This window comes from Sinohyriopsis cumingii, chromosome 12 (genome assembly GCF_028554795.1).
Source record: "Sinohyriopsis cumingii isolate HCF-2022 chromosome 12, ASM2855479v2, whole genome shotgun sequence".
Taxonomy (NCBI): Eukaryota; Metazoa; Mollusca; class Bivalvia; order Unionida; family Unionidae; genus Sinohyriopsis; species Sinohyriopsis cumingii.
In genome coordinates this window covers 22,210,722-22,221,434 of record NC_142972.1, presented here as the reverse complement: position 1 = coordinate 22,221,434, position 10,713 = coordinate 22,210,722, and the positions used below count along the sequence as shown (strand labels likewise).

Sequence of the window (10,713 nt, the reverse complement as noted above, 5' to 3'; positions counted from 1 at the left end):
AACCCGAATAAAAAACAAGTAGATTTAGAAGAAATGATAAAAAAGAGGTGGAAGGTGTATATGTTAAGATCACAAAAAATTTGAAATTATTTGTGGAATGGATCAAAACTTATGATCCAAATTTGCTATTGCACAGAAAGATATCTTTGTAGGAAAAACAGCTTTGATGATCTTATCAACTTCCTAATTTTCCTTGCAAAATATGTTATATACAGGTCACATTGTGCATCAAATTCTGAAATCTTACATATAAAAAATTGTGTTTTATCATACAAAAGGCTGGGAAAATATGTCACCAAAGTGAAAACAGAAGTGATTATATTAAAGTTTAAGAAAAGGTGGACTTTGTCAACTTTTAATCTGAGTTCTTAGCTTTTCTTTACTTTCAAATCAAACAAACAAACAGGCAATTTAAAACAACTAGGGGTTTGTAAACGACTGGTTCTGTGTGTACAGTACTTATGAGTGTATGTGTCTATATTAGTGCATGTGGGTGTGGTTGTTGTGTCTGAGTAAGGAATAATGTTAAGATCCAGATCGAAAATAATTTTAAAGTATACCCCATACACCTGGTCAGGTGGTGATGTAAGGGGACATATAAACATGTAAAATCCTGACATTTAATGTTCAATTAAAAGAAAATAAATATTCGCAAATATTCCTTTATTATTTAGTAATTTTATGAACAAATATGTTCACAATATATATATATATATATATATATATATATATATATATATATATATATATATATATATATATATATATATATATATATATATAAAAGGAATGTTGTGATATAGATTTCTTATTATAATTCTCCTCTTACATTACATTCATTAAAATTGTAAATGCTCAACAGGTATGTATTGAAGTAAGCTGTAGATATTTTCATGTCACATGCTTGCACTCGGAGGGAAGTGAATGAGAATACTACAATTTTCATACATTCTGTTTTGCTTTTCTGCAGGAAATCACTTTAAAAAAGCACAAATGTACATTACATAACATAGGTATATATGTGTCAATGGAGATCTGATTTCATCCACTGAAATTATACCATGACACAGTGAAACATGATCATACAGTTATGAAAGACATTGATAATGTAATATAATAAAGACGTGTCTAATCTGCCTAAGGACTGCATCCAATTTGTGGACAACCTCTGTAATGTTAGTTTAAAACATTCCATGTTTTGTTCCTGATCACAAATACTTATAAAATGCATACACTATTTCCAGCACACTGGCCACATTAAAAATTTGACTACTCTTTGTAATCACCTGTAACTGAGAAGTTCATAGGCTTGTTCTCTTAAAACAGAAGTTGTTAAAATCCATACTTAGATATAATGTGATTTTTTTTTCAAAGATTTTGTCATAAACTGAAAACAAGAAAAGAACAACCTTTGATTCTCATTAATCTGTGAGTCTGCAGGAAAAAATTAATTTATTGAAATAATTTGGGTATAATTTGGAGGAAATGTTACGAAAACTTAGAAACTACTATATGTTTTGCAATTTTTGGTATCTTATATATAATGTTATAAAATTCTTTTGTAAAGAAGTTGCCTTTTGGTTTGAATGTCAACAATTATGACAATGTCAGTAACAAGAAAGAGACATAGATCTTAATAAATACAGATACCATTACAAGCAAGGTTTTTGCATATAAATCTAATATCTGATCTTCAAAAATGTGTCTAGTTAATTGGTTGGCAGATTGGAAAGTGTACATAGCAACAGGGAATGAAAAGTTTAATTGAAATATTTCTGTAATATTATCCTTATGGGTGTTTAATGGCCACAGGAACCTAGTACCTGGGTCATAGCTTGGAAACTTTAGAGATCACCTCCTACAACAATATATGTACTATACATGAAGGGATGAAAGAACAAAGGTACATATGCAAATGACACTTTGGCCATTAGGACCATCTGACTTCTCAGACTTAGCCTTGAGGTATGGGTGTAAAAACGGGGAAGGATGTGAATAATTTACTGTCCCTTTACAACACACTATTCTAAATGAAGGTTATTAATGGAAGAAAAAATAATATATGGAGGAAATTAATTGTCATGACACCTTTAAATATGGCAGTAAATATATTTACATATAATCTCATTGTTTCAAGAAAGCATGCAACAATAAAGACAATTGATTTATTGACCAGTAAGTGAAATAATTTGGACCATATATTATTAGTGGAAGTTAGCTTTCCGTTTCTTTCCTCTTCTTTATGAATTACACGTTTCTTTTCCGTGTTTTTTTTTTTTTAAAGTACTTGTAGACTTTTAAAAAAAGTATTCCTTTTACTCCAATAACTTCGTATTTTAACTAATAAATGTATTTTTAACACATAAAATATGTTATGGGATTTATCTCCTTCAAAGCACAGTTGATAATCGTGTTTTTATAATCATACATATATTGATTATTTACATTGGTGATGTAAGGGGCCTCATAATTTTGCCAACATTGCAGCCGAATTTTGACGTTTGAAGCAAATAATCTGAAAATACTTGATGTGAGTTTGTTTTGACAAAATTTTCAGGATTGAATACTCTTTGAAACATTTTTTTCTTTTCTGTCAGCAAAAACATTAATTTATTGCGTCTTGTTGGCTGTTTAGAGTAGCATATGTTTTAGATTCAACAGTTTTTTTTTGGGAGATGCGTCTCATTGTTGCTGCAAAACCGTAAGATAGTATGGCAGAAGATGGTACGGTAAAAGGACAAATGAGCTTGTAAGCGAAGTTTTAACGTAATGCGCGTATTTATAAATGCACGATTGAAGACAAAGGGTTTGCGGTTATTCTATTTTACATATCTGTACTGTGGCATCTTGCAGTGTACGAGTCGACCGTGTGTTCTGATCGTATGGGGGGGGGGGATGTATTAGGCGTCTTACTGCCCTATGGACAGTTCCGATTTTGAACGATGAGCTCCTCCCACTTAGTTACAGTTGCTGCGGCTCACAAGCTACTGCGAACATGGCGGATCCAGTAACATGAACAGCAGATTCCTTGGAAAATATTTTCGACAATATTTCTGAATATTTTTTTTATATTTTTTTTTTACCTGATTGCAAGATTCTTTCAGATCTTAACTTACTATACAAAATAATATATTCATGAAATTAGAATTTTCAATGGCGAAAATCAGGTCAACAACATATTGCTGTCGATCTATGTGGGAGAACAAACATCCTGACAAACTATAGTACAAGTCACATAGGTCATGAATGCGCATTTACTCATTTTAAATTAAACATAGATTGTTCTTTTAAAATTGAAAACTAATTTTTAGTAACCAAAGTCTATTCAATCCAGGTTATTGAATGCTCTGCACCTTAACTGTCACCAAGAAATTTCCAGATGAAAATTATCGCTGTGTACTAAACTTGGGTCAACATAAGAGCGCATAGAGGGGAAATATCACAATCAAAAATATTATGAATTCATTTATCAATATTCTTAGCTTTCATTGTGACATCACAGCATGTGACATTCAACCTAGATTGTACTGGATCATACCTGTAGGCTCATTTCATCCAAAAATGTCTACATACTTTAACACTGATTTTGCCATTTGCACCTATCAGGGCATCCAAAGGAAAATGGATGTATACGAATCCAAATGAAGTGAATACTTGCCACTTAAAGGTATGTAGAATCAAATTCTAAAAAATGACACCCATTACTGAAATAATTGGTGTTGAATGCCTACATGACTCTTGTGACTTGTACTATAGAAGATAACATTTTATAACAAAAGGACAAAATAACAAAACCTGTCTGTTCTTGCAAAATTATGCATACTTATTAATTATCAGATTTCCTAGTATGGCTTCTGTACTTTAAAAAAAAATGTAAATTAAAGCTTTCATTATGTACTTGTTACATTTATATCATGTATCAGAGATCTCGGAAATGCTTAATTACATGTATTTGGATGCCAATTTTTGATCTGGGACGCAGAATATCACTGAGGCGGGAGTACTCCGTACACATGTAATAGGTGTGCAGCAAAATTCAAAGACTTGCCAGTTCTGCTTCAACCACCTGCTTAGTGGGAAAATGTGTTGATCAATTAGTTGTGCTGATATTTAATATGATATAATTCAGTGTCTGAAAGACCACTTGATACATACATGTTGCCATTTTATAAGAGTACATAAAAAAGAACATGATGCAATAGCTGGGCGGCAAGTTCAATGGCTTTGACTGGTGGCCACGTGGGAAAATGTAGATATTTACAGTGATTGAATTCACAGGCAGAAAGACCCAGAGATGTACATGTGGTCATTTATTAAAGTACATCAAATAAACAACTTTAGCATTCGTTATTGTGTTCATTTCCGAATGTAGCAGAATAAGCAATGCACATGACCTCAGAATCAAGGCATGTTGAGACTTAGACAAAATGCCATTCATAAGTGGGCGACAAGTCAACTAAAACTGTAAGCTTTGCCTTCATCTGTTAGGAAAGCAAAAACAACTTTGCCCTATGATTATTTAAGAGGTACATTGACTGACCATACCATATTTTTTTTAAATGCCCCTCGCCTTAGCCTGGTTAGTTCTAGTGTTGTAGCGAAATGTATTAATCATGGCATCAGTAGCTAGGCCTAGTTTTTATATCAATTACGTTGACAAATAAACTCTTGCCCATTCACAAGCGTTATGTTTTGATAGCTGATTGACCATTAACCCTTTTCCGAGTAAGGTAGCAACTATCAATTTCCTGCATGCTATCCTTTGATGATAAAACATACAAACTTGTGTTTTAAGATCAGAATCAGTGATCTGGATATATATTAACTGCCTCTTATACACTGTTTTGTCATAAAATTAGTTTGAAACTGTAAGTGAACCAGTAGGCTTAACAGGAAATAATGGCAGACTTCGCAAAGTCTGGGATGTACCAGTTTATTAGATTGTCTGTTTTCTTAAATCATCAGGCAAATATATTCAGAAAAAATATACAAATCATTGAAACCAAAGCCTAGGTATTATTTTATTAAAATATTTAACTTTAAAATGCAAATTATGTAGGACAGAAACGTATGGGACAATGCTATGTTGTGGAATTTGCGAGATGCGCTTTAAGGTCTTTATAAGCTGTTTTCTGACTTGACACGTATTTGCGAAAATGCAGGAAAAAACAGCAAATCAGATATTATTTATTTGCCTAAAATTACAAGTATGTATACAAATAAATAAACTATAAATTTGCGATCCTATCAATGGACTGTTGTAATGAAGCTGTATTATAGTGAATGATTACATTACTAAAACCTCTCCATCTAAAAATAGATGCACTCACATCAGTGTTGATTTTGTAGGAAAGAAGGAACTGCAACTTTTGATGGTGGGACTCCTATTTTGACCAAAATGGGAGCCCTGGACTCCTAGTTTTAAAATCCTAGCAAGACCTCTGGTATAATTGTCATATAAGAATAAAACAAGTATTTTTATATCTACAATTAATAATTTCAATATGTTTCGGAAAACTAAATATTTAAGTTAAATAAACACGTTATACCAAGTTACCTGAGTGATTGAAGAAAATGTTTTATGTTCTTTATGCCATGGTAGCATGTCTCTGCAGTTGGACGGATGGAACATTTTATAAGGGTATCAGTGAGAGACCATTAAATTTGAATTATATCAGATCCATGTAAAATGATCATTTATCATAATCTCATAAAAAACAAGGAAATAATACTGGCACATTGAAATAAACAACAACATGCACGTTGATGGGATATATTTGCCTCTGCTTTGACCTATGTTTGCTAATTAGTGTGACTCGTTTTATTTTACTACATTGATATAAGATTTTGGAAGTGTTTTAAAATCAGTAATTTGTTAGAGATTAGTTGTACTTCAAGTCAAAAGAACAAAACTATATATCAGTGACAGGATATAGCTGATTTGTAGTCCCAAGCCTAATAAAGTCAAAATATTTTATTTCACCTCTTCATAAGTTAAAAATATTTTTTGAAAACCTTCCATAATAAAAACTATTGAAAATAGCTAAATTTAAAATTTTGAAATAATTGATATAAAAATCTAACGTTGTAATTATATATATGTGTGTGGTTGGCATTCGTTAGTCGAGAGAGAGAGTGAATGGAAGTGCACCCATGAGAGATGTCCCAGTTGGTGGTTGTGCAGGGTCTGCTGTGGCTATGTAGCCCAATACGGGAGTGGCAATCCTTGCTGCACTTGAAGGTTGAGTCTGGTGTGGGTTGGAGCTGCTTCTTTTCCATCGTACTGCACTGTGCCTCTCATCGTGGAAGGACTGGATCATGCTTAGCAGTTTTGGAGGGTATCCAATCTTTGCCAGGATTGTGAAGAGTCCGTCTCTGCTGACCAGAGCAAATGCTTTGGTGAGGTTTATAAAGGCCAGGAAGAGGGGTCTGTGTTGTTCTCTGCATTTCTTCTGTTGCTGCTTAAGGAGAAGATCATGTTGATTGTGGACCTCTCTGCACAGAATCCGCACTGCAACTCTGGATACACTGTCAGCAAGCATCCTCAGTCAGTTCAAGATGGCGCATATGAAGACTTTACCCATGATGCTGAGAAGGGATATGCCCCTGTAGTTGTTGCAGTCACTTCTGTCGCCCTTGTTCTAGTACAGGTTTACGATGTTGGCATCTCTCATGTCCTGAGGCACTGCACCCTCATCCCAGCACTGGCAGAGGAGGTTGTGCAGTTGTGTGAGCAGCACGCTACATCCGCACTTGATGAGTTCTGCTGTGATGCCATCCTTCCCTGGGGCTTTACCTAAGGACAGTTTCTCTAACGCCTTCTTTAGTTCGTCTACAGTAGGTTTCTCATCCAGTTCGGCCATGAGAGGGAGGTTTTCAATGGCATTGAGGGCATCATTGGTCACATGGTTCTCTTTGGAGTACAGTTGCTTCATCAGCTTGCCCTTGTTGTGGATGGCATCGCCTGTGGCAGACTTAAGTGGTGCTGTCACTTTCTTCGTGGGACCCATTGCTTTCTTTATGCCATCATACATGCCTCTGATGTTTCCAATATCTGCTGCTGACTGGATGCTCTGACAGAGCTGAAGCCAGTATTCATTGGCGCACTGCCATTCTAACCTCTGCACTTTGCTTCTGGTAGGCTTGTATGCTTGTAGTGTCTTCTGGCAGGGGGATCATTTGTATTCCAGGTGAGCACTGCGACACTCTTCTATGGCTGGCATGAGTATGACTGAGTTAGCCTCAAACCAGTCGTTATTCTTTGACTGCTTCTTACCAAAGATCCATGTGGCTGTACTGTACACAGTTTCTCTGATGTGATCCCATCTCTCTTTGGCACTTCTGTTGGGAGGTTCTGAATGAAATGTCTTGGAGTGCGCATAGGTAAATTCTTCAGCCTTGTCTGGATATGATGTCTGGATATGACGTTTTGCTCACATCATAGTGTGGTTTACCCTCTTGCCTAGAGTGGTGGATCTTCTTCGGCTGAAGCTTCATTTTGCAGCACACCAGCGAGTGGTCGGTGTCACAGTAGGTGCTGTGGAAGGTATGGGTAAGAAACACACACTTCATGGCAGACCATCTCATAATGATCAAGTCCACCTGGTGCCAGTGTTTGGACCGGGGATGCCTCCAAGACACTTTATGCTCTGGCTTTGTCTGAAAGAATGCATTGGTGATGCTGAGATCATAGTATGAGCACATCTCTAGGAGACGCTGCCTGTTCTCATTCATCTTCCCAACTCCAAACTTGCCAAGACAGGAAGGCCAAGAGTCATGGTTGGCACCCACTCTAGCATTGAAGTCACCCAGTAATATCCAATTCTCTTCCTTGGGAATTTTGTTGATGGGTGAGTCTAACTCGTCGTAAAACTCATCCTTGGTTTCTGCGGTGGCGCTTTGTGTGGGAGCATAAACATTGGTCAAGTTGACAGACCTGGTTGTGGTGTGGAGGCGGAGGGATAGCAGTGTTCTGTTTCCTTGTTGGCAGGGTTCTATCATCCCCAGCAGAGTGTTCCTGATGGCAAATCCAACACCAAACTCTCAGGCTTATTGGTGCTCACTCCTTGCCAGAAGAACATGTAGTTCTTTTCTCTTAGGGACCCAGAATCTGGTAGCCGTGTCTCCTGTAGTGAGGCAATGTCAACCTGGAGTCATGCAAGTTTGTTATTGATGACTGAAGTCTTTCGAACATCGAACATATATGAATAGGATTAGGGACAATCCAGAATTTAAAGTTTAGGGTGGTGTTTTGTCAGCTTAACATCAGTTATAAGTCAAAGCTTAATTTTGAATCTTTGAATAAAATCAGCACTAATGAAGCATGTTGCAGGATTCTGATATTCCAAATTTAATTTTTTAAAAGAAAACCTAACCAAAGTAATAAAAGTACAAAAATAAACAACACGTATACACAAAGTTTTTCTACTGCATGTAATATAATGGCTCCAATAAGATATACAATTTGAACATATGCATACATTTAGCATAAAATTGTATTCAACACTTCCACAAGCATAACAAATACTATCATTATTTTAAAACAGTTTGTATTTATATATGAAATATGATTTTAAATAATTCATCACTTCCAGTTTTTTTCATGTTGGTGTTTGGTTGAGAATTTCTTTTTGAAACTCCCTCTTGAATTCTTTCATCATAATAATGACAGTCTGCATCACATGTGCCTCAAGCACCATGGCAAATCATTTTTCTGATAAATTTTCAATGATTTTCTGTGTAGCTTTAAAATTCCTCTGCAATGTAATACGAGTAATCATTCATGGTCTCATGTTTGTGAGCAGATATGGTGGATAGCAATGCATAACTACACAGTGAAATCAGTACCTACTCTTGATTGGTCAGTGTGCCCAGTTTGATTGACAGGTCGGAACTGTCCATTACACATTGTCTTTTAGTTTTGTTTTAACTGCTTAATTGGATGTATCAGAGGCTACTTTTCAAGAATATTTCGCTTGATTGCCACACATGCTGACACTGTTGCATTGCTTTCAGCATCTTTTAGTAAAAGTCGTATGGGTTATGTCAGTGCATTTACTGATATAAATTTAAAAACTGATTTAAAATTTTAAGTTTAAGATGATGCACTTCTGTGAGGAGTTATATCTTGTATATCTTCCTAATGCTGGTATAGGATACTGCTAATCCAACAATGTAAGATAGTCATCCTAATATTTATGATGTGGGGGCGTGACAGCTTACTGCCAGCACAAATGGTATTGTGTAGTGTGTTCTTAGCTGACACAATGTGGAACTAAGCAGCCAGATCTGTAACAATATCTCAGACACTTGGCTGCTCATAATGACAGTTTCACAGATTAAAGTCTGATTGCCTTAGTAGGGCTATGCATACTCTGATGTCTTTTTCCTGATGGACTCGAATCTTGCCACAAGCAAATGGGGACATTTTCAAATTCTCATGTTCACATATATTTCAGTTGCTTGAAATGTGTTGGTAACAGGAATGCTGAGGTTGGTTGAAGTAGGGGTAAGTTCATTTAATGAAATGATAAAATGCACACTAATGTTAATGAAAGTCATTTCATTTCTTTAAATAAATTTGCCCGTACTTTGCTGTGTATAGTGATGTCCCACTTCATTGGGGACATGGATTAAAAAAAATGTGTAATAGAAAGCAAAGTCTAAATATCATGTGATGGAATATTCAGTTAAAAACTGCAAACATTTTGGCCAGATGATTTCACAAAAGTTACAATTATACTGATACTGAAAAGCCAAATTGGTAAGGTGATGGACAAAAATAGCTCTTATGACAATTATATCTCATCTGAATTCAAACAGTCTTTTTAGCAATGTACAGTCTGTATATTGCCCTTGCCACAGTACTGAAACTACTCTTCTGAAAGTTGTTAATGACCTTCTCTCTGCTTTGGATAGTGGAAAGATCGCAGCCGTCACCCTCCTTGATTTGACACAATAGACCATGATATATTACTTCAGCGTCTCCAGCTATTTGGCATTCATGATACAGCCTTACTGTGGTTCAAGTCCCACATGCTCAACAGGACAAAAATTGTGTCCACAAATGGAATAAACTCCAGCCCAGTTGATCTATGTTGTGGTGCTCCACATGGGTTTGTTCTTGGATATGTTCTCTTCATTCTATACGCTCAGCCGCCCTCAGGTGTCATAGATTATCATCCGGTGTCTCACCAGTTGTATGCTGATGACACCCAAATATGCAAATCTAAACACCCGACTGAAGTTGATGCTACCATCCAAGGTGTAGAGAGGTGCATTTCTGATGTGAAATGATGGATGGCATGTAACAAACTGCAGATGAATGATGATAAAACTGAAGCCATTCTGATCACAACACAAAGACTTTCTCATTCACATCCTTTACCTCAAACAATAAATATCAGCGACACCAACATTAAATTCACACAGTCAGTACAAAACCTAGGTGTTTCTCTTGACAGTACTCTCACATTGCAGCAACATGTCTTGAACATATGCAAGGCTGCATATTCTGAGCTGAGACGCATCAGCTCTATTCGCAAATATCTTTCAACTGATGCCACTAAAATACTTGTGTTCATTAGTACTTTCAAGACTGGACTATTCTAACTCAATTCTGTCTGGTTCATCTCAATAACTACTCCAGAAACTTCAAAAAGTTCAAAACACAGCTGCTTGGGTCATCCTTAGAAACCACAATCAGAGCACACC

The 10,713-nt window shown here is 35.9% G+C and overlaps 1 protein-coding gene across 1 annotated transcript in view; it reads left to right on the top strand.

Moving 5' to 3' along the window:
• The first annotated feature begins 2,466 nt into the window (after positions 1 to 2,466).
• The window catches only part of LOC149786089 (brefeldin A-inhibited guanine nucleotide-exchange protein 3-like), a 142,521-nt gene continuing 134,274 nt past the window's right edge, over positions 2,467 to 10,713 (top strand). The window contains exon 1 of the mRNA XM_089978114.1: positions 2,467 to 2,530. The gene's annotated coding sequence lies outside the window, so the exon portion shown is untranslated. The remainder of the gene's footprint in view (positions 2,531 to 10,713) is intronic.